We start from the raw sequence: 23,501 nt of genomic DNA on the forward strand, positions 1-23,501 counted from the left end.
GCAGGGCTTGGACTCAGAAAGTGCAGTTTGCACTAAGTTTGTTTAGCTTTGTTTTTACCTGCTTGTGTTGCTGAATTATATTTTTTGTTTGAACTGCCCTTGTAGCACTGATAGTGAAGTGTTTCAAGGTTTTTTCTGTGTTAACATTACTTTTTGGCTTATCTGCTGAATAAACTCTATTTTTGTTCGCTAATTGGCGTCTGACTCTTGACAATTATGGTACAAATGTTTAGATGAGTAACTAAAATTTTCACTTGAATTTTCTGCTATGTAATTCTGAACATACACACACCAATCAATATAGCCAACTATTTTTAGCTGCTTCTTGTGGATGTAGTTGTGTAGACTATCATGCTGAATGTTTCCTTTTTGAAATTTATCATGAAAAGATCTGTCAGGAAACATACCGGTAATCAGCAGATGTTGTGACCTGGTTGATTCTACAAGACTCCAGAGAATACATGAGACCCAAAGCTGTGCCTGAAAAGAGGCTATCCAGTTAAGAGGAAGCACTAATTTGAAACACAGCAAAAATTGTTTCCAAAATCACAGTGTCCTCACCCTTCAAAATAAGACAGGTTGCAATGCAAGAAATTTCTCAGTGTTGCCTCCCCTACTTATTAAATTCCTTCCCAAGAAAATTCTTTAGAAGACTTAAAGTACTGTATTTTTTGTATGTGTACCAGACTATTATAGTTTTATTCCCTCGATGTTTTTCAATATATGATTTTAATATGCCTTCATTTTGACTGTTGTATTTTTATAAAACACTTTATAAACCACTTTAGCATCTTTGCTAAAGCATGGTTATATAAACTTTGTAAATACATAGCAATCAATCAATTAATAATGAAAAGTATTGTTGCTATTTTCTTTCTCAGAGCCTATAAATCCTACAAAATTATAGTGATTGCCATGGTTCCATCCTATGGAATTCTGGGATTTGGGGTTCAGGGAGAGGCCTTTACCTTCCTCAGCCAGGGAATTCTCCTAGTGCCTCTGACCAAACCACAGACCCCAGGAATCTAATAGAATGGAATCATGGCATTGAAAATGGAATCGTGTTATGTGTTGTGTAATTGCATCTCAGGAATTAAAAAATGGGTAAACGGAGCAGGACCTGTTTTCATAGAATCATAGAGTTGGAAGAGACCTCATGTGCCATCCAGTCCAACCCCCTGCCGAGAAGCAGGAAATTGCATTAAAGCACCCCCAACAGATAGCCATCCAGCTTCTGCTTAAAAGCCTTCAAAGAAGGAGTCTCCACCAAACTCTGGGACAGAGAGTTCCAGTGCTGAACAGCTCTCACAGTGATGAAGTTCTTCCTGATGTTCAGGTGGAATCTTCTTTCCTGTAGTTTGAAGCTGTTGTTCCACATCCTAGTCTGCAGGGCAGCAGAAAACAAGCTTGCTCCCTCCTCCCTATGACTTCTCTCACATCTTTATACATTCCTATCATGTCTCGTCTTAGCCTTCTCTTCTGCAGGCTAAACATGCCCAGCCCTTTCTTCATTCATCTCATTGGGTTTGGGCTCTGTCCTAGATGCTTCCAAAACAGAGCCCAAAGGAGCCCATCACATGATACAGGGCTACTTCCAGTAGGGCTCAATCCTGGTGCCATCCTGGAAGCATCCTAGGACAGAGCCCTGAAAATGGGAGGCTACCCATGTTCTCATAGCTCACAATGGGACCAGCACTGGGAGAAGCCAGGTGGTGATGCTTTCCCTCATGTGATGGGGAAGGCAGTCAATGCAGATGATGCAGGGCATGTGGCGACGGTTTCCCCCACTGCCCCACAGATTTGCCATGCTGTCCAATTAATTCCTCTGCTGTCCTCTATGTCATGTGGTCCTCCAGCTTTCTGAAGTCACCAGCAGTGATTGTTGAGCCTGGATTTGGTAACCCTGAATGAAGTTCCTGAACCTGGGCATGTTCTGTTTGTGATTAACTGAGCAGAGCAATATGAAAACTTGGGAAAGAGTGTGAGGATATTGGTTATGCTTGCTTAAGTATTGTGAGAGTTCTGTTCCAAAAACTTTGTGTAACCTACCTTCAATTCTTGTAAGTCACTTTGAATCTCAGTTTCAGGGAGAAGAAGAATAGGAGGTGGTGGAAGAGGATATTATTCATGTTATTAGACTAATAACAGCAACAATAGCAATTACTGTAATGTATTCTATTTGGGACTGTCTTTCACTTCACTTCTTCACTTCACTTTATTTCTTAATTAGTTGCTTTCCACCAAAGTGCTCTGAGCGACTTACAAATTAAATATCATTCCACAATATAAAAACATTCAACATAAAAACATTCAACAATGACTATTTGGCAAATTAGATCTAATTTACTTAAATGCACAAAAGTGCTCAGAAACTTCAGATTTTTAACTGAAACTAGCTACAAGGAACACACAAGTCCCTCGCTGTACAAGTAACAGCTCCACTGGTTGATAGTTCATTTCTGACTGTGGGGACAAGGGGTTGACTCCTCACTTGGCCATGGAAACCCACTGGGTGACATTGGGCAAGTTACACTTTCTCAGACCCAGAAAACTCGGTGATGGGTTTAAGGCAATAAACTTAATAAGGTCACATGGTCCAGCTGGGGTCGGACTCACTGAGCTACCAACCTCACCTTCCATCTTGCCACCACCACTGTCAGCTAAAGCACCGATCTCCCCCCACCCCTGTTCATGTGAGTACCTCTGTTGATGTCAGAATGGGGCACCCACATCTACCAGAAGATCACACAGATCTCTGGCTGGATGGGAGTAGTGGTAACAGTGACACAGGTAAGATTCACCCCTCTTTCCCTACACCAATGTGCACTGGAAAAGGGTGATGGTGGCAGTGTCCTGGCTGGAAAGTAGTCCAGTTTGAATCAGACTCAGCCAAGCCACAGGATACTCTGGTGTTTCTAGAAAACTCCAGGACATTCCTGACTTTTGCAGGGCAAAGTGGATTTAATCCAGCAAAACCTACATTGCTCACCAAAAGTGTTTGAACATTGTGACAACAGCTAGGAGTTACTTCAGGGCAAGTCTAGGTTTTTAGGCCCATATAGACCCACCTCTGGATTCTTTGATATAATCAAACCACTGATGCCACAACACTGCAGTATGCAATAGCTGGTAGACTGTGAGACATCATCATCATCATCATCATCATCATCATCATCATCATCATTATCATCATCATGATGTAATGTGACTGTGACATCACTGTATTATCATTTCTCCACCTTGAGCTCAGAGGTAGCAGCCACTACAAGACAGCAGAGGGCAAGAAAACATGTATACAAAGCCATATCCCATGTCATTTTGAATGACACGTCCCTTGGAGAGACAGGAGAAGGAATGAAGGCTGGGCCTCACCGCCAGGAAGCATAAAGCCCTCTTTTCCCAGCAAAGCAACTCTGTTGTATGATGGGGATCTCAACTCCTCATAAATAACATGCCTATGCTCTACTAGCAAAATAAATGTTTTAAAAAGAGCTTTAGCTCTAGACATACTTACTGAAAGGCATAAAACAAAACCCCCTTCAATTGTCTTCAAAAGGAAAACTGTAAATTGCCAGCAACATTTTAAATGGTTAGCAGACATCTCAAATAGGGGTGTGGAGGTGTGAGAATGAGAGGGCAGAGAGGGATTTCTTTCTAACAAATGAATTGAGTGTTGGTGGGTTTCCCCCTTCTCTCTCCTTATTTAATAAAAAAGTAGTCATAAGTCAATGACATAAATACTGAGGGTGACAGCACTGTTAGTTTATAGTTACAAATAGATACGGAGATGAATGGAGATATATTGGTGTCTTTTGAGAATAAATATCAAGTCAGTTGTAGTAGTGCCTGGAAACATCAAGAGAGCCTTCCTTACTCCTGCTCATCCAGCCCTGAAATGCCGTCAGGGCAGGGGTACAGAAAAATATCTTAAGGGGTAGGAAAAAGTATCTGTTTTCAACTGTAAGAAACATAAGGAGCTTACTCCATTTTGTTTCATCATATTGAATGTACTATTTTAAAACTACAACATGATTTACATTCAAATTTGGCACCAGCTGATGTGAAATATGGCACTCATATATGTTCATTCTAGTTAGTGTTTGTGTATATCTATATTTCTGCCTGCATACCTACCTTTTTATCACAATCTAACCAGTGTACAATATTGAGACTGCAAACTGTATTGAACTCAGGGTTAAATCCCATTATTTTTTTCCAACAAGGCTATCCCAGAAAACTTCCATTAAATATTGACTTATCAAGTTCCCATTTATTCAGTGGGGTTATTCTAACAATTGGGTTTAGGTCAGTGAAATATACATTATGATTTTCATATTTCAGTGCTTCAGAATCCAGGGAGTTGTAGTTTCACCAGGGCCCCGCAAAGGGTGTCGGTGCCTTGACAAATTACATCTCCCAGGATGGGGGACATGGAAGGAGCCTCCTCGAAGACTGAGTAAATACAGTCGGGCATCCCCTGGTCAACGTAATAATAATAATAATAATAATAATAATAATAATAATAATAATAATAATAATAATAGATTTGTATTCTGTCCTATCTCCCAAGGAGACTCACAATGGCAAACATTCAATGCTTCCATAAAACAAACAAATACCGACATAAAATCCAAGAGAAACTCTGCATATGAAAATAACATTAAAACCTAACATCAAATTGAAGCCTAACATCAGTAAATTAAACCTAACATTAATAAATTAAACTACACATAGTCAAACGAAATTATATAATAACATAAAATCTAAACAAACATCCACGTTAATTTACAACAGGCAACTAGAGTTCACAAAACAGTGTGGGTTGGTTGTGTAGAAAAATGATCCTCATTGCGATGGTGTGAACTAGGAAGGTCCAAATACAATATAGTTCTCAGCCAGGGGCCCGGTAGTAATCTCTCATTATCTAATCCTCCTCCTTTCAGTTGTTTTTTGAAGGAGAGGAGGGAGGGGGGCCAGCTTTATTTCTTTAGGAAGGGAGTTCCAGAGGTGGGCAGCCAATCTTTATAAATGGTTAATCATTGTTTTACAAAATTATAATAATCTCCCAGGATCCCATCGCATTGAGCCATGGGAAGGAAAGAGGAATCAAACAAGATCCATTCTGTGCTGTAGAATCAGTCTCAGACAGCAGTTTACTTCCCAAGTGATTTTCCTCCCAGTTTCCTCTCAACACCATTTTGCTCTTCTCCATCTCCATTTGGGAAGAGAGCCACCTCCCGATATCAGCCAAGAAGGTGTTGAGGCCTGTGAAGCCTCTGAGGATGATGATTATCTGGTTGAACCTGGTGTTTTTGTGGTGGAAAACGAAAGTGTTTTTTGAGATGATGGGAATGTTTTGGTGGATCTGTTGTCGCGGAAACAGGCAATGATTCTCATGAGAATCGGCCAGGGACTGACTCTGAAAGGAATGTGGAGGAGACAGGAGGTTACAGATAACCCAGCATAGTACAAAACAGAGACAAATCCAGTGTTTTCAGAGTCTGAAAGATAAGCAAAGGGAACCCAGGAGTGAGAAAGAGTGATGTAATGGGCCAGAGGGAGTTTTCTTAAGGAATTGGAGTCAATGTTCAGTGGGGAGATAAACACTGGATTTTCATGTGTCAAGTTGTCTGTTTTGGGAGCTCCGAGTTAGGAGTTCTGTTCTTGGATCTGTATTTTGTTTTCCTGTTTAAATTCCATGCCTCCTGATTGGATTACAAATCTTGTTTCAAGTTTCAAGTCATTGGGATTATAGTCAAGTTCAAGACTTTGGATTATAGTCATGTTCATATTTTCAAGTTTTGGGATAATTCTAGTTTAAGCGCAACAATCCTTGGATTACAAGGGTTGCTTTTGGAATTCCTGTAGTTAGTCATTGCTTTTTGTTACACTTCTGGAAGTCTAACTCCTGGATGTATTTTAAAACTGTTTCTATACTATATACATTTTTCTTTTTTTAAAACCCGTACTATTCTTGTTCATCTGTGTGGTATTTGATATCCATGGATTCACTTAGGGCTTCCTGTAAAAGCCACACATTTTTTTTGTACCTCAGTCCTTCATCCCATTGAAAAGAAAAGGTTTCCTATTATCCACTGTTTCACCTATCCTCTGAAGTCCAGTAACATGTCCTCTATGAATATGGGGGTCATACTGTTTGATTATAATCTTTTCCCCAAAATATTATAATCTTTTACCCAAGGAACAACTTAACTTCTAGCATTGCACTGTAAGATGAATGATATATTTTCTATAGAGGTAAGTCTCCTAAGTTCAATATCCTACTGCATTTGTTTTATTTTTTCAACACTTTGATGTGTTTATGGGCATTGAATGTTTGCCCTATATGTACTTAATGTGATCCGCCCTGAGTCCCCTTCAGGATGAGAAGGGCAGAATATAAATACTGTAAATAAATAAACACTTGCCACAGGCTTGAGTACCACAAAGCAAGAAGCTGAAAAAGAATAGTGGAAAAGGTTGGCATGATATATTTATACAATTTATTCATTTATAAAAGAAGTCAAGATGATTCCTAGGACAGTTTCAGCTTTAAATTCAAAGTATAATAAAAACTTTTTAAAATTTGCCTAGTTTTTTCCCATCTGTGGAAGTATATGAGTACCTCTGCCGTTAAAATGTTTAGGAAAATAATGCACATTTTTATGTAAGGAAAAAATCAGAATGTTTTCATAAATATAAATATCTCACTTTTTGGAAACTCTGTTTTTTCTATATTTTACAGTCTTTTGTATCCAAAATCCAATATATGTGTCATTTTTATTATGCATCGACACATTTGTGTACAAAAAAACTATGTGTATTTCTGTGCACAATTATTTCCTGCAACATTTCAAGATTTGAGTATACTGGGTGAAATCTGCACAAAATTATTGCTTCTCAACTGGGAAACCCATTTTTCAACCAGAAAATAAATCATGGTGAAGTTTTTCATCTCTAAAAGGATCAAAATCTGAAATTAAACAAATCAAGTCATATCAAAAATGTAATCTAGCAGTTTGAGAAAAGCTATGTTCCTGCGCTTTCAATAATTGTGAAACAGAGGGCTTTTCAAGTGATGCAACCTGATCAATTTATACTCCCAACTATTAAAAGTGTTGAAATTCTTTCATCTTCTCTCTCTGGCTACCCTAGCAGAAAGGATAAGGAAGGTGGAAATAACATCTAATCACTCAGCCATTATTGGACATCATCAACAACAACAAAAAAAAGTATTACAGTAGATTCTCGCTTATCCAACGTAAACGGGCCGGCAGAACATTGGATAAGCGAATATGTTGGATAATAAGGAGAGATTAAGGAAAACCCTATTAAACATCAAATTAGGTTATGGTTTTACAAATTAAGAGCCAAAACATCATGTTATACAACAAATTTGACAGAAAAAGTAGTTCAATACGCAGTCATGCTATGTAGTAATTACTGTATTTACGAATTTAGCACCAAAATATCACAATGTATTGAAAACATTGACTACAAAAATGTGTTGGATAATCCAGAACGTTGGATAAGCGAGTGTTGGATAAGTGAGACTCTACTGTACTAGTAGTCAAGTATGATGGGAATCCAATAAGGTGAGGTGGCAAAACTTTAACTGGATATTGAAGATGGTTAGATCAATGCAGAGGGCTTAAATCAATTGCTGGATAGTAAATCAACAGGTAATTGCTGTTGTTGATCTACTATTGTTGGGACTAGCAGTGTTACCTAGGTCAAGACGTTACATTGTTTCACATTAACTCAAGTTTTCCTTGCATGGATAAAAAAATCTTATACTAACCGCAAAGAACTGCTGATAGTCTTCATAAGTCACCATGTCTTCTGTTGAATATCCTGAGTTTAGGTACATTTGGAGGATGATCCAGAATCTTCTTGAAACTCCAAAGTATCCTGCGATTTTGGTACAATCTGGACTGATCTATTGTCCAGGCAGATACTTCCACCATCGTTTTTTCCTATGCTGATCAGCACAGATGACTGCAATGGGAAGCCACTCAGACATAACTCTATGCCCAGTTAAGAATAGTGGCAGCAAAGACATGAAGGAGGCAACAACCTAACAGGGCAAATGTGTCTTACCTGTCTGGACATTGGCCCCAGATTTTATATATATGCTAGATTTGATGGATTTGGGGCTGCTCCAAACCAGATTTACACTGGGCAAACCTAGCTGGTGAAGTTGAATCTTCAATTGTTAAAATTAAAATTATTTTAAATTGGGCTTTTGATTGTAAACACACTACACCACTCCAACCCACATACCCAATCCAAGCTTTTTCTATATTGGCATGATGTGGAATAAAAAGTCAATAGGCTGAAATGTTTTATAAATGTATCCAACTGATGCTCTGAGAGACTATTAATGAAGACATTATTGTATTTTCCCCTTACTTCTTGCCCTCAGAAGGAAACTGTATCAGATTCTTGCCAACACTTATCTTCCTCTTGAAATGCATACAGATAAAAAATTTGTATCTGGGAAAAATGCATCAACCCATTTTAGTCAATGGGGGAAAGTAGCAAAATATATATTAATTTTGTGCCGAGAGAGAAAATAATCCTTAGAACCCACTAAGGTATTTGGATGTATAGCAACACAAGTGGGATGCTAACAAATGACATAAACAATAAATAGGCAGATATTCAATAAATTGGCAGCTGTGGCCTTTATAAGATAAAATTTCCTATGTTTTGAGACTCATTTAAGTGTTTATGGGTGCCGTCATATTATCCTATATGATTCCAAAGGATTTATAATGGGCTATGATAAGATATCACTTTTACCCTTATGAGTCATAGATGAATATAGTTTTCTTCCTCCTCTGTTCAACTGCTCTGCTAATCTATATGCCTTCTTGCTGGTTTATCTTGATGGTTTATCAAAGCATACCACAGTCTAAGATCAGCTTACTGGAAAGCAATCTCTGGACATTTACTTAATCCTCCTGAATGTTGTAACATCATTTACACATTCCTCCTTGATGAGATTCAGGCCTTCTTATCCCATCAACAACACCAAGAGAAGACACCTGGAATGTGCCAGCCCTTGGCTACCATTTGTCATTTCAGCTCCTCCCCAGGGAAACTGTTTCTTGGAAAGAGCACGACTGTAACATCATCAGCTGCGGTTCAAGGACTTCAGCAGAAGTCAGAGATACTTGGAAGAGAGAAGATCCCACCATGACATCCATCAATGAGGTCTGCTGTCACACATGTATCGATGAGGTCACTGCATCTCTGGGCTTGTGATCAACCACAGGGATCAACCACAGGGAAATCTAGATATAAGATTCTGAAAGATTAATGCAAAGAGAAATAAACTTTCATAGTACAATTGAAAGAAGAATCTATTGGTAATTCACACTTAAGTTGTGCATGGATAAACATACACATTGGCTTGAGCATTTTATTTTGCACATGTGTTGTTTTGATTCAGGTCCCTTCTACACTGCTATATAATCCACATGATCAAATCAGATAATCCTCATTATCTGCTTGAAGATGGATTATATGAGCCTACCTTGCTTTATAATCCATTTCAAAGATGATAATTTGGATTTTATATGGCAGTGCAGAAGGGGTCTCGGGCTAGATCTACACTGTCTTATATCCCACTATCTTATCTCAGATTATCCCAGATTATCTGTTTATCCTAGATTATCTGGAAATGTTGACTCATATAATCCAGTTCAAAGCAGATAATCTGGGATCAGATCTTGAGATATATGGCAGAGTAGATCCAGCCTCAGTTTCACCATGCTGCCATTCAGCACAAGAGCTGCATAGTACAATTTATGCATAACTCTGCATATAGAAATTTATTCTATACAACCTGGATGTAAGATCTCCAGAACTGTGGAATGTATACCAATGTATTCACAATTCGTTGATGTAAGGAATTGTGAATCTGTCTATCTTGAAATTTCTTCTTGGAGTATTCTGTGAGATAATTGTTTTTTGGGGGGATCTCACTATTTGTTAACACAGGAGATGAAACCGTACCTTTATTCAGTGAAGCTGCAATAGATTTACAGCAAGCTTATTTTGCTTGTTTCCTTAGTTTTCTGTAAAAGCAATTGTCTATAGATAATTGCATTGTTGAAATATTCAGCTAACTATGTGGTTTCTTATTAAATTGTCACCTTTGTCTTGTAACATTTGTTTCTAAAAGGGAATAACTTAGCCTAACACCATCCCAAGTAATATGCTTCACTATCTTGTCAGACTCATTGTTTGTTACTGTTGCTGTTTCTTTCCAAAATAACATTACTGCTCTGCCATCCCCAGCACATGTTAAAATAGGTTCTGAATTCATCAGCTTCTTCAAAACATTTGGGAATTGGTGTTCCATATGTTCTAGTAAGTCTTATTAAATTCAAGACATTGATACTGCTTTTAAGGAATTTCTTTCATATTCCTGCTGAAATTGATATTTTTTCCCCCTGATCATTACAAATTTTAGTTTTTCCCCTTGGTTATGTTAGGTGTGATTTTCTAAAGATCCTTGATATTTTATACTTTTACAGACTACTTTGCTTTCTGGGTTGCTGTGGATTTTCTGGGCTGTATGGCCATGTTCCAGAAGCATTCTCTCCTGATGTTTCACCCACATCTATGGCAGGCATCCTCAGAGGTTGTGAGGTCTGTTGGAAACAAAGCAAGTAGGGTTTATATATCTGTAGAATGTCCAGGGTGGGAGAAAGAGCTCTTGTATGTTTGGAGCAAGTGTGAATGTTGCAATTGGCCAGCTTGATTAGCTGGTCACTTCCTGCCTGGGGGAATCCTTTGTTGGAAGGTGTTAGCTCCTTTTTATGTTTGTTTTCATAGTTCCTTAGTTAGATTTATGCTCAGACAATTAGATTTGCCATGTTTTATTTTATTTAGAGTCCCCAGGATTCTTGAGTTCTTTAATTTCAAGCAATATGGTATGAGAACAGCATCTTGTGCCCTAAAATTTAAATGGTTGTCATATAGAGCAGATGAAGCAAGCTTGTTTTCTGCTGTTCCAGGCAGGGCCATAGCCAGAAAAAAAATTCGGGAGGGGTTTTGAAAATTTCGGGAGGGAGGGGCGGTGTTGAACCCCTGACCCCCCCACCCCCCCGGATTCAGACCTGTCAATATCTGCTTGAGATAGTGCCTGGAGGGACTCTTAATGTTTTATGTCTCATAGACTTAGCATGGGGATTTGATTAACCAGTTAAAATTCATGAGTAAAGCAGGTTTTTTTTTTAACCTGAAAAATTTGGGGGGGGGGGGGTTGAACCCCTAAACCCCCCCCCCCCTCGCTACAGGCCTGGTTCCAGGGCAGGAACCAAAGCACCAGGTTAAAATTACAAAAAGTTGAGCTTGATTAAACATCAGGAAGAACTTGATTGTTCAATAGTAGAACTATTTGTCTCAGTTGTTTTTTTTTTGCTCTCCTTCACCAGAGGCTTTCAAAAAGAGGTTGGGATGTCCATTTGTCAGAAACACTTCAACCCCTTATATTGGGAATTTAGCCAATGGTTCTAAGAAAAGAAATAATAAGGGTGAACAATAAGTAAGATATTATTTTTCTCCCCAGTTGATGTCGAGGCAACTGGAAATTCATTGGCCTCTACCAAAGTTGGGCTGATTTCGATTCAAAATATGATTTAAACATTTCAGCCTGTAGTCAACTAACTCTCACCCACCTCTGCATTACAGCAGGTCCTCAAAATCTGCTGGGATATTTTATCCAGGATTCTCATAGATACCAAAATCCATAGATTCTCAAGATACATTATATTCAATTGTGTAGTAAATATAAAGTGGCACAGAATTCAAAGGGATGCCAAAATGAGTCAAAAGATACAGAAGTGGCTGCAATAGTGTAGTCCTACACTTTAGCATAGTGCTCAGTACTAGGGTTGTGATTTCAGGGTAAACCTTGACCCCTTTCATGTCCCGGCTTTCGGTCGGGCCCTGATCCATTTTTGGGAGCCTCCCGAAATCAGGAGAGGAGATAACTGTTTTCACTCTGGGGTGCCGAAATATCTTTTTTCTATCAGTCCGTTATGGGAGGGGACTTCCCAGGCTCCTCTTCCTGTCATTTTAGGCATTTAAGCTCTATTCTAGAGGAGAGGCACTCGGCTGCAGACAGGCATGTCCTTTAAGGAGTATAAACACAAGGTGGTCCTGTTGCTATAGTCTCATAATTCAAGATAGAATAATATACATAATCTGACTATTCAATAAAGAACATGGGAAACAAACAATCACATTTAGGCTTACAAGTGGAAGTCAGCAGCACCACTGCCCACAGTTGAAATTTTGCAGCAGAGCCGTGTATAGAGGAACCTATACATTTCTGAAGATACTTGTTCAAACCAACCTGAAGAAGGGATACTTTTCCTGAAACAAGGATAAAAGCACCCGGGAATCCTTCTTGTTTTCCTGATCACGTTCCTGATCATCACGTACTTTTAACTACTTTTTTTTTTTACTATAGCTTGAACTTCCATGGGACTATACTGGATTAATTTAAAGTTATGACTACGAAGCCTTGGAGGAACCTATAAGTTATTTTGAAAAACATGAACAAAATGTTTGTTATAAACATTCCTAAATGTGATTTTTGTTTCCCATGTTCTTTATTGATTAATAATAGTCAGATTATGTATCTTATTCTATCTTAAATTACAAGTGAGACTATAGCAAAAGGACAACCTTGTGTTTTTATACTAGATTTATAGATATCTATTTAGTTAGCTGTGTTCTTTAAGGAGGCAAGTTCTTACCTTCTATTTTGGTGGAGAGGCAGGTGCCCATCCTTTCTCTCCTGGGCCTGCATGCCACATACACTTTCCAAGGCATTTTAAGGTTTCCCACTTCCAGGTAAGGAATAGCAATGACCTCCTAGAGCTCCTTATCCTCCCTGGGCTTCCTTTAATCCTCATTTTCCTGCCATGCTTCAATCACCTTTCTGCTTTGGGTTTAATGCTTCCTTACAGCTGTTTCTACTTTCTACTCTAGAGGAGAGGTAACTGGTAGTAGTTTTCAGGGAATGCTTGTTTGTTTGCTGGGGGATTTCATAAAAAAGATTGAACTGTGATGCTGAGAAGCAGAGGAGGTGCCGAGATCAGCTCCCACTTGCTTTCGTTGCAGGCAGGTTTTCATACTGGAAAACCCCTTCCCGTTTTGTGCTCCCGAAGATACCAGATGTGCCACAGGTACCTGAGGCATTGGGATTCACGCACAACTCTACCCAGTACACAGCAAAAAGGTTTGCTTTTTGGACTTTTTGGATTTCCAACATTTCTGAGCCATGATTGAATCTCTGGATACAGAACCCGGAGATGCAAAAGGCCAACTGTAATTAAAATAATTGTTTTGTTATTTTTATAGTGTCTGTTGATAATCTGTTTTTTTCCATTTAAAATCCAATTTATTTACTATACAGAACACACAGTTTATAATGTGATTTGACTGATTTTATTTAATGAATATTGTTGGGATCTGGTTTTTTTTATTTTTGACTAATCCTGACTGGTTAATAATAATAATAATAATAATAATAATAATAATAATAATAATAATAATAATTTTATTCTTGTACCCCGCCTCTATCTCCCCGCAGGGACTCAGGGCGGCTTACAAATGCAAAACAAATATACATACAAAAACATCAAATATCGAAAACGCATGAATGAAAAATTAAAACATACAATTAAAATCAAACCATTAATAAGACAAAGTTAAAATGCAGCAATAAAACATAAGGATGGGCTGATCAAAGTGCACTAAGTGAGACTTGGTTAGGCTGTTTGTTAATTAGTTTGTAGTAATTTATTTATTTATTTCCATCATTTCTACGCCTCCCTTCTCACCCGAAGGGACTCAGGGCAGCTCACAATCTGGCAAAATTCAATGCCATATATAGTACAAAATTACAACAACAACAACAACAACAACAACACTTTATTTATACCCCCCACCATCTCCCATAGGGACTCAGTGCGGCTTACAAAATAACATACAGAGGTGCCATACAACACATATAATGCAATACAACAACATATAATATCAATAACACATTAGATAAAACCAAACATATAAAATTAACAAAAGCAATCTCTACTAAACAGAGTCAGCAAATATGGTTATAGCCATGATTAAAAGATCCACACAATGATTTCCTATGGAAATGGTTTTATCATTATGTATATTTTAATGAAAAAAAGAACAAAATGTGAATGGTGGTGTGGTTCAAATTTCATGTGGAAATTTCATACAAGAAAGCAGCCGTGTCATGAAAATGTGTTTCTCCCATCCTTAATTTAATCGGATGTTATATAATTATAGATCATCTTGGGGTTTCAGAGTAACAATTTTCACTATTTCAAGGTTTTTATCCAAGTGTAATTCCTGATTTATCAACAACTGGTATACTTTAGGAATATAGTGAATTAAATACTTCACACTTTCATATTTTCATTGGGAGATAATTGCTAATATTCCTTAATTATTTTATCAAGTGTGTGTGTATATATGTGTTTTTCCTTGAGGACTTTTTTCTGATTCTGTTCAAAGGTCTATTAGAGCACCTGTCTCAAAACTGATATAATTTTTTATTTAAAGTATGTAGTGGTGTTATGATTTGGCTTTTGACATGAGGAGCTTTCATTTCCTTTTTCCACATGGTGTCATTTAATGGAATGGTTTCGTACAGCATATTTTTATTGGAGTTTCTTGTTTTCCTACTTAATATGATTCTATTTATAGTAAATATACCATGCCACTATTTTCAATACTTCCCACATAATTCAAAATGCAATTAATTTGCAATCTTCTGCTCAAAATATTGCATTATTTTGTCTTCCACTATTTTCAGTGTTCTTTTTTTGTTTTGGCAATAACATTTGGTAGCATTGCCAAGAAAACATATTCTGCTATTTCTTATAATTAATACCATTGTTGCAGATATAAGGCCTTGGCCTGAAGCCATATAGATCTTATATGTAATTTGACAAAACACTGAAACAATGGTTGGGAAATTAATATACTATCAGTTTTACATCTGTTCAACTATAAAAGCCACTTTCTCTGGGATACAGATACAAAGAGCACCAGGTGTTTGCTGTGTTATATAATAAAAAATATTGTTAAATGCTTTTTAATTAGCTTATTATTGTTGTTTCTCTGCATCTTCTACATTCTGATCACTAATCAAACTGGAATCCTTCCACCAATAATATTCTGGGTTATTTATTTATCTATTTATGTAGCACAGTGAAGTTTTAATAAACCTGTAGAATAATTTCTGGATAATCATCACAGAAACCACCTAATGATCATTCTTTGCCTTAAAAAGCTCTATAGAATTCATGGGGTCAACGAACAACCTGAAATGCATACACATACAATCCGAGTAGAGAGTTGTAATAATAAAAAATTATTTCTCATCTAGGTCCTGAAATATCATCTCCCCTTTTCTACAAAGATCTTTAAAAAACAAAACAAAACACACACTTCTTTAGATATTTAAGTGCTTGGATGTTTCCTTTTTTGGAATATCCCTTGCCATTAATGATTAAGGAGAATATTTTTTTTCCTGCCATGGCATGAATATGGTGTTAAATCTCTCATATAGATTAGTTACTAATAATAAATGTAAGTTCTCTCCTGATCTTTGAGTCCCTATTCTCTATGGTACACCAATCAGATATTTAACACTGAATAAAACATATATTCAGAACAAAGTCTTGTCATTCTGCCCATATGGGCCTTTTTTGTCAGAGGTCTCGAACTTCAGGTGTCTGTCAGAGTATTTTTTCAGAACAAATTTCTTCCTGCATCCCCCATGTCACAGCAGCAACATTTTCTCAAAGGGAGCAGCATTTGTGGATACTTAATAGTTTTAATATTACGGGAAGGTAACGGCGCTCCATGCAGTCATGACGTCCACATGACCTTGGAGGTGTCTACGGACAACGCCGGCTCTTTGGCTTAGAAATGGAGATGAGCACCAACCCCCAGAATCAGACATGATTGGACTTAACATCAGGGGAAACCTTTGCCCTTACCTTATAATGCTCCCGGAGCCCCTGATGGTACAGCGGGTTAAACTGCTGAGCTGCTGAACTTGCTGACTGAAAAGGTCGGCAGTTTGAATCCGGGGAGCGGGTTGAGCTCCCACTGTTAGCCCCAGTTTCTGCTAACCTAGCAGTTTGAAAACATGCCAATGTGAGTAGATCAATAGGTTCACTCCGGTGGGAAGATAATGGTGCTACATGCAATCTTGCCGGCCACATGACCTTGGAGATGCCTATGGACAACGGCAGCTCTTCGGCTTAGAAATGGAGATGAGCACCAACCCCCAGAGTCTGAACGACTAGACTTAATGCCATCTTCACTATATATGAGGGTAGCTCAATGAACAATCCAATCCAAAATCTAATGCCGGAATTTAGAACGCATGTGAAGACCTATCTCTTCCGAGAGTCCTACCCAGTCAGTTTTAATCATGAATTTTAAACTCATGATATTTTAATATCTGTTCTGTGTATTTTAATATATTTATTTTGTAGAAGCATATTTTAATATGTATACTGTATTCTATATAATGATTATGTGTTTTAGCTATGTTGTAACCCATGGATAAGAAATTAAATTGTTATTATTACCTCACAACCTCCGAGGATGCCTGCCATAGATGTAGGTGAAACATCAGGAGAGAATGCTTCTGGAACATGGCCACACGGCCTGAAAAATGCACAACAACCCAGTTCCTTCTCTTTATTTGTATCTTGACTATTTTGTGGATTTTAACTCAATCAAATGAGAAGGTTTGAGAGGTTGTTCTCCTTTTGCCTATTTGTGCATATGATGTAGATCATGATGTTGTGAATTACAAGCACATTAAAATAGAATTCATACTATATTGGACTTCCACATTATGTGGAGAGAATGCTTTTGGAACATGGCCATACAGCCCAGAAAATGCACAACAACCTAGTGATTCCGGCCACAAAAGCCTTCGACAACACAAAGAGAAGGAAGATTATATTGAAAATGGGTCAGAAAGTCTATGATATGAGAGAAGAAAATCCAGCCAAATAAATCTGAGTTAGGCAGTAGAAAAAGACACAAATTGTCAGCTATATGGATCCTCAGCACCACAGTAAGTTTCATTACAGAGAGCTACTGAGAAAATTCTGTTTATCTGTGGTACATAATATAAAGGCTTATGTAGAATAATGTTTTTTAAAAACTGCAACCGGGTAAACAAATGAGGGAGGGGTGCTTTCACAAGTGGTAAACTAGGGTGGAAGGAAATGGAATTCCTCCAAGTATGAAAAGTGTTAGACAACCAGTGCACTACATGTATCATGGGATCTTTTCATGGGAGCATTATAGGTAAAGGTTTCTCCTTGACATTAAGTCTATTGGTCAGACTAAGACATTCTCTCCTGACGTTTTGCCCACATCTATGGCAGGCATCCTCAGAGGTTGCCTGCCACATTATCTAACTGTTCAATTAGCCACTTGATTTAAAGGATTCTTTTTTGGAGGTTTTCTTTGACAATGTTTAACATCATAATGATATTCTCATTTCTTTTTGCCCATTTCTTTTCAACTGTCCCTGCTTTAATTTTGTTGTGTCCTATCTTGTGATCTGGGGAAACGGTGGGATATGTCAGACACATTTTAAAAACATCTTTCCAATTGTAACTATGTCCTGTAGCTGATGTCATCGCCCTACAGTTCAACATGTGAAAACTCTGTGGACTCCTTCTATTGCTTCTTTAATTTGCAGATCTGGGAATAGTGCAACAAAACAGTAAGATTAGAAATGGTATCATGTTGCTTTCTTCAGCTGATTCCCTAAATTTCTTGCTGACTCTCATATTGGTCACTGACTTCCATTTTTAACACCACCCCATACAACATGCTACAGTTTCCTTTTTTAGCTTTGGAATGCCAATTTGGTGTCTATCATTTCAGGAACTTCTTGTTCCATTTTTGCTATATCCTTGACTCAATGTGTCCAGTCAGCCATTCTTGTCTGCCTTATGGATTCTGGCCAATTTTGATTTCAATAATATTGACATTGATTCAACTGACCTGTTGTGCGATCAAGAAACATCCAGATGTCATTTCTGCCACTTGCCTCTGCACTTAACTTCCTTTCTTTCCTTTCAACGTTTGCGCCATTTCTGTGTCTGCCTCAACTTCCAACCGAGCTGAACTGAACAGGTTGAGCCTCGGAAAAAAAAGGATTTAAACGGCACTCTGCATTCTTCGACTTGCAACCCATTCCTTTCTTTGTATTTCCAGTTTTATACATTTCTACGTGGCATTTTTTTTCCTTTACAACCTGCAAAGATGGGGATCAGAGCTCCGTGTTGGTCTGTCATACTTGGATGGTGAGGTCACCACCGCCCCGCTTTGCCCTGGAGTGCAAGAGCACCATCTAACTTTTGAACATATAGGGTTACACTTGACAACATTGCACAGATGGTGGGGAGAGGGGGTGGATGCACTAGATCCAATGCTCCTTGAAGGTTTCGCAGTGGCATAAAATAGCCTCCTCCAACTGCATGGCTTCCAGATGTGTGAAGTATTTTGGCCATTGACTATGTGGAGAAGGAGACTTGAAATCCAAAATTTGTAGGGGACACCACATTGAAGAAGGTTGAACCAGTAGCTGTCCTACTTTGTTTCCCAGACACTGTCAAACTACCCCTTCCCAAATATCTGACCATTGGGCTTCTGGGTGCTGAAATCCATCCATAGTTAGGGACACAAGTAGATCTGTTGTGTGTATGTGTGTGGGGTGTGTGTGTGTGGAGGATTCAAACCGCTACCTGGAAATATTTCAGTTTTAAACAAACTGGTTTACTTATAAATTTTAACTGTTTAACCAAGTCATAAGTAAACCAGGTTTTTTTAACCTGAAACATTTCAAAGGGGGGGGGGGTTGAACCCTTAAACCCTGCTCTCTCTGGCTACAGGCAGGCCTGGACAAGACTCGTAATACTTTATTAAACCAATGATTCAATACTGGTTTTTTTTCAAGGATAGTGGCTGGAACAGTGGTTGGGAACATGTGGCTCTCCAAATGTTGATGGACTGCAATGTCCATCAGCTAGCATCCCAATGCCACATAATAATGGGAGTTGGCCATCCAACTAAATCTTCATGGCCATGTCTTCACCACACCTGAGACAGAGAATAATGCTGATTCTATTTGGCGAGACGTCCCCTCAGAGAACATCCTTTCTAATATGACATGTTCCAAAATATAAGAAATTCAGGGCATTATTGTCAGAAAAAGGAAAACCTCTGAACATGTATCAACTTGTGCTATAGACAAAGCAAAAGGTGACATTTGATTATGATAGTGATGGTGATTTTAAAAACCTAAAATGTTTTTGGCACTGTGCAGAGAGAGAATCAGACCACCCCTGCCTGAAAGCCTACAGTCTAAACAAGACAAATATAAGGCTGTTAAAGCACAGACTGGCTGACCATCTGTCAGGGATACTGTATTTGCACCTTGCTCTGCAGAACCCACACTGGCCAAAGGGTTGGATTGAATTACTTCTGAGGACTGTTGCAGGGCTGTTTTTTTAGTCCTTGACACCTCCAGATTTCCCACATTTTTCTAGCCAAATAAAAGGAAACATTACAATGTGCGAGCTATTAAAAACAATGCAGAAATGAAAAGAAAGCAATAAAAAGGCAGAGAGATGAGTTCTGAGAATCCTTGTGAAAAAGGTTATGCACAAGAAGAGCATCAGAAAGTAAAGAATACCAAGCCAAAAGAGAAATGTACAAGGGGGAATGCAGGATGGAGAAAACCTTCAAAATACTGAATTCTTTTTACAATTAATATGAAAAACAAAATAAATCAAAATCATGGGATACGAAACAAAGATCATTGTTTCACCAGTAGTCAACAATTAACAATATGAAGGTGAATGAACACAATGTTTTGGGAAAGGGATGCCTTAATAAAGGTCTTAAGTTCTTCATGGTTTAGGTATCTCCAAATTCCCCATCTTCACTATGAGGGTAGTTCAATGGACAATCCAATCCAAAATCTAATGTCTGAATTTAGAACACATGTGAAAACCTATCTCTTCTGCGAATCTTACTCATTCAGTTTTTAAACTCACTATATTTTAATATTTGTTCTGTGTATTTTAATATATGTATTTTGTAGAAATATATTTTAATATGTGTACTGTATTCTATATAATGATTATGTGTTTTAGCTATGTTGTAATCAACAGGTAAGAAATTAAATTATTATTATTGTTGTTACTATTATTATATCAATGTATGTCTTGTGGTAATATTTTTATGAGGTCAGTCCCAAGACACGAACCTTTACACCAACAGTTAACATATCAAGTATGACTTCAACATGTAACCATTATTTCTCTGTGCAATTAGGTTTTTTTTACCATCTTTGCTCGATGAAAAAGCCAGTATGAGATGGTATGATGAACTTTACACCTTCAGGTTAAGCTAATGAAAGGATCAGGTGGCCCTTGTGGTCTCTTCCAACTCTATGGTTCTCTTACTTTGATCACCACATTGATCGAAGTTCAGACATTTCATATTGTGATTCTCAGAAACCATCCATTATGTTCAATGAGTGGAACTGATGGCAGCTGAAAGCCAAAACAGCCAGAGCTCCAAAGGTTCCCCACCCTCAAAATGAAACTGAGATGATGGGATTACAAGAAACTACCCCACCCCCTAAAAAAATGGCAGATGCAACATGATGCAAAATTACGTTAGGTGTTTATAGCAGCACCCTTTACTATTGCTTGGCTGTGGTTCCAAATTCCCTTGCAGCATCCACTGAATTTGATAGCAGTTCTCTGGCTTACGTTTTAGAGTCTGCTGCCAAGGACTCCAGAGTGAGGAGAAGGAGATTTGTCTCCTTAGCAGAAAAGCCTAATCTATTCAGGTCAGTTTTTTCCCCTGACTTTTGCTGGAATCCATCAGCCCATGGGCTCCTCTTGAGAGCAAATGAACTTTTTCTGACATTTTGGAAGACAGAAAAACTCCTACTTTCATGAGCTGCCCTATTCCGCACCACCAGTCACAGCTGAAAAGATTATTGTTCCACCCCCACTCCCTCCAAAAACAAGGAAAAATACGTCAAAAGAAGGGGCAGGTGACCTTTTTCAAGCAGCTCTGCTGAGTATCAGCACTATTTGATACCACAGATGTATAAAAATAAATAGCCAAGGCCTGGGAGATGAGGGAAGGAAAGACTGGCTCTCCCTTTTGGCAAGCAGACTTGATCCCTGTGTAGTTTCAGTTGCTGAGGTTAACAGAGGATGGAAGGAATACAAAATGTCAATTCATTCTGCCTCGCCTCGTTCTGGAATGGATCCCGATGGAAGGAGCAGCACCGTCTTCTGATGAAGAAAACAGTTCTCCTGGCAAGCACAGATTTCTGGAGAAATAACAAGAAGCCAACACCAATCCTAGACAAAGATATCAACTTCAGGCAAATCAAAATTCCAATGTCCCTTTACTGTGAAAGGGTTTTCTTCTTCTAAAGAAATGCTTCACATTTACACAGTAAGCAGAAATGGTTTCAGATGAGGTTAGTGTTTGCTTAAGGAAAACTGAAGGAACGTGTTGATATTTTTCTCATAGATCAAGACAGTCGCTTATGTATAGAAGTGTATATGTCTTCAAGTCACCTGTCAACTTTTGGTGACCTCATGAATTTCACAGAGTTTTCATGTTTGCTTTGTTTGGTGACCAAGTCATTTTTGACTTCTGGAAAATCTAAGAACGGAGTATTTGTGGCAAGATTTGTTCAAAGGGAGTTTGTCTTTGCCTTCTTTTGAGGCCGACAAAGCTTGACTTGTATGAGGTCTCAGAAGTGGTTCGCCATTGCCTCTTTCTGAAATTTAGATGACAGTATCTAGAATTCTTTGTTGATTCTAATTAGGACTTTGTTTAGCTTCCACAAACAACCAGGATATTGTTTGATTAGGGAAGGCTTGTATATATCACCCCAAAATAAGGGGAAGTAGAAGGCTGAGCATGCTGTAGATCTGCACAATTTTTGCCTATATTATTTTTTATATACAGAGGCAAATTTAGGACTTTACAGAATTGGCAAACCAGCACAGAAGCAATGTTGTGTGATGTCTGTTCCTGGTCCTCCACTTCCCTTCGACAAAGCTGTTCTCAGAAAAACCCATCAATAGTCCCCAGCCACACCACACTCCCCACACTTACCTTATGCAATGAGGTCAGAGTTTTTCTATGCTCTCCTCCATTCCTTCGCCCAGCAAAGAATGGTTTTACAAATCTGTTGTGTTGTTTTCTTTAAACTTCACAAAACTGAGATTGATTCAATGGGCGTACTCTATTTGGGACAGCAATTTGATATGGCTCAATAATTACAACGGCTATCCAGAAAGTAGATTACGTTTTGGAATTAAAAATGAACAAAGTATAGGAGAAAACATTTACCTTATGCAGTTGAAAGCCACACCCAAATACCACATCTCACGTAGCCGCTATTCAAATCTAGGCACTTGCCATAGCGATGAAGGAACTTTGCAACTCCTTCCCCACTAAATTCTGCTGCTGGCTTCCTCAAGCAGTCAGTCGCTAAAATGTTACGTTGCCAGCCACACCCCCATTGTTGGAAACAAGTGGTTGAGGAAGCAAGCAGCAGAATTTAGTGGGGAAGGTGTTGCAAAGCTCCTTCATCACTATGGTAAGTGCCTAGATTTGAATGGCGACTACGTGAGATGTGGTATTTGGGTGTGGCTTTCAACTTCATATGGTAAATGTTTTCTCTTATACTTTGTTCATTTTTAATTCCAAAAAGTAATGTACTTTCTGGATAACCCTCGTACATAATCCAAAGAGGTTTTTAGTGCTTTTCATCACAACAGAAGACACCAAGAAAAGATTACCTGTGTGTCAATCTGCTCAGCCTACTAACCAAGTTCTCCCAATGGATGGGCAAGAACCCTCCCTGTTGTTTCCTCTGATAGCTTTTCATTGGTAAGGCTTAAAAACCCCTTGGAACAGAGGTTATCTTTACATTTTGGAAAAGAAGGTATTTGCATCCATGCTATTTGCCTGCAAGGGGCAATGGGATAGAAATGAGTACCAAGAGTTAGTAAAAAGTAAGTAAAACTTTATTTATATACCGCTCTATCTCCCCGAAGGGCAGTTTCCAAGTATAAATACAACAACATACATTACATAAACAGTACAATAGACACATTATAAAAACAAGATGAAACCTATACAGCTCATAGAATAGTAAAAACAATAAATAACAATCACAACATTTGATCGAGAAAACAAGAGTCTCCTGGTGTGTTCTTTCTTGGCTGTGTCTCTTTTATCAGCACTTTACTATTCCCAGGATTGTTTTAATTTCCTTAGGTGCCCTTTTCTCACCCATCATCTAATCATGAGGTCAATGTAGCAGACTTCTTTCTTTCTCTCATTCACTC

At 38.2% G+C, this 23,501-nt stretch overlaps 1 long non-coding RNA gene across 1 annotated transcript; it reads right to left on the bottom strand.

The window, feature by feature from the left end:
- Positions 1-8,663: 8,663 nt before the first annotated feature.
- On the bottom strand, positions 8,664-18,691 carry LOC103277713 (uncharacterized). Its single transcript, XR_505629.3, has 2 exons — positions 18,106-18,691; positions 8,664-9,313 (listed from the first exon to the last, which is right to left on the bottom strand). It is a non-coding gene; the product is annotated as an uncharacterized LOC103277713 (long non-coding RNA).
- Positions 18,692-23,501: the final 4,810 nt, after the last annotated feature.

Source organism: Anolis carolinensis, chromosome 2 (assembly GCF_035594765.1).
Source record: "Anolis carolinensis isolate JA03-04 chromosome 2, rAnoCar3.1.pri, whole genome shotgun sequence".
Lineage (NCBI taxonomy): Eukaryota > Metazoa > Chordata > Lepidosauria > Squamata > Dactyloidae > Anolis > Anolis carolinensis.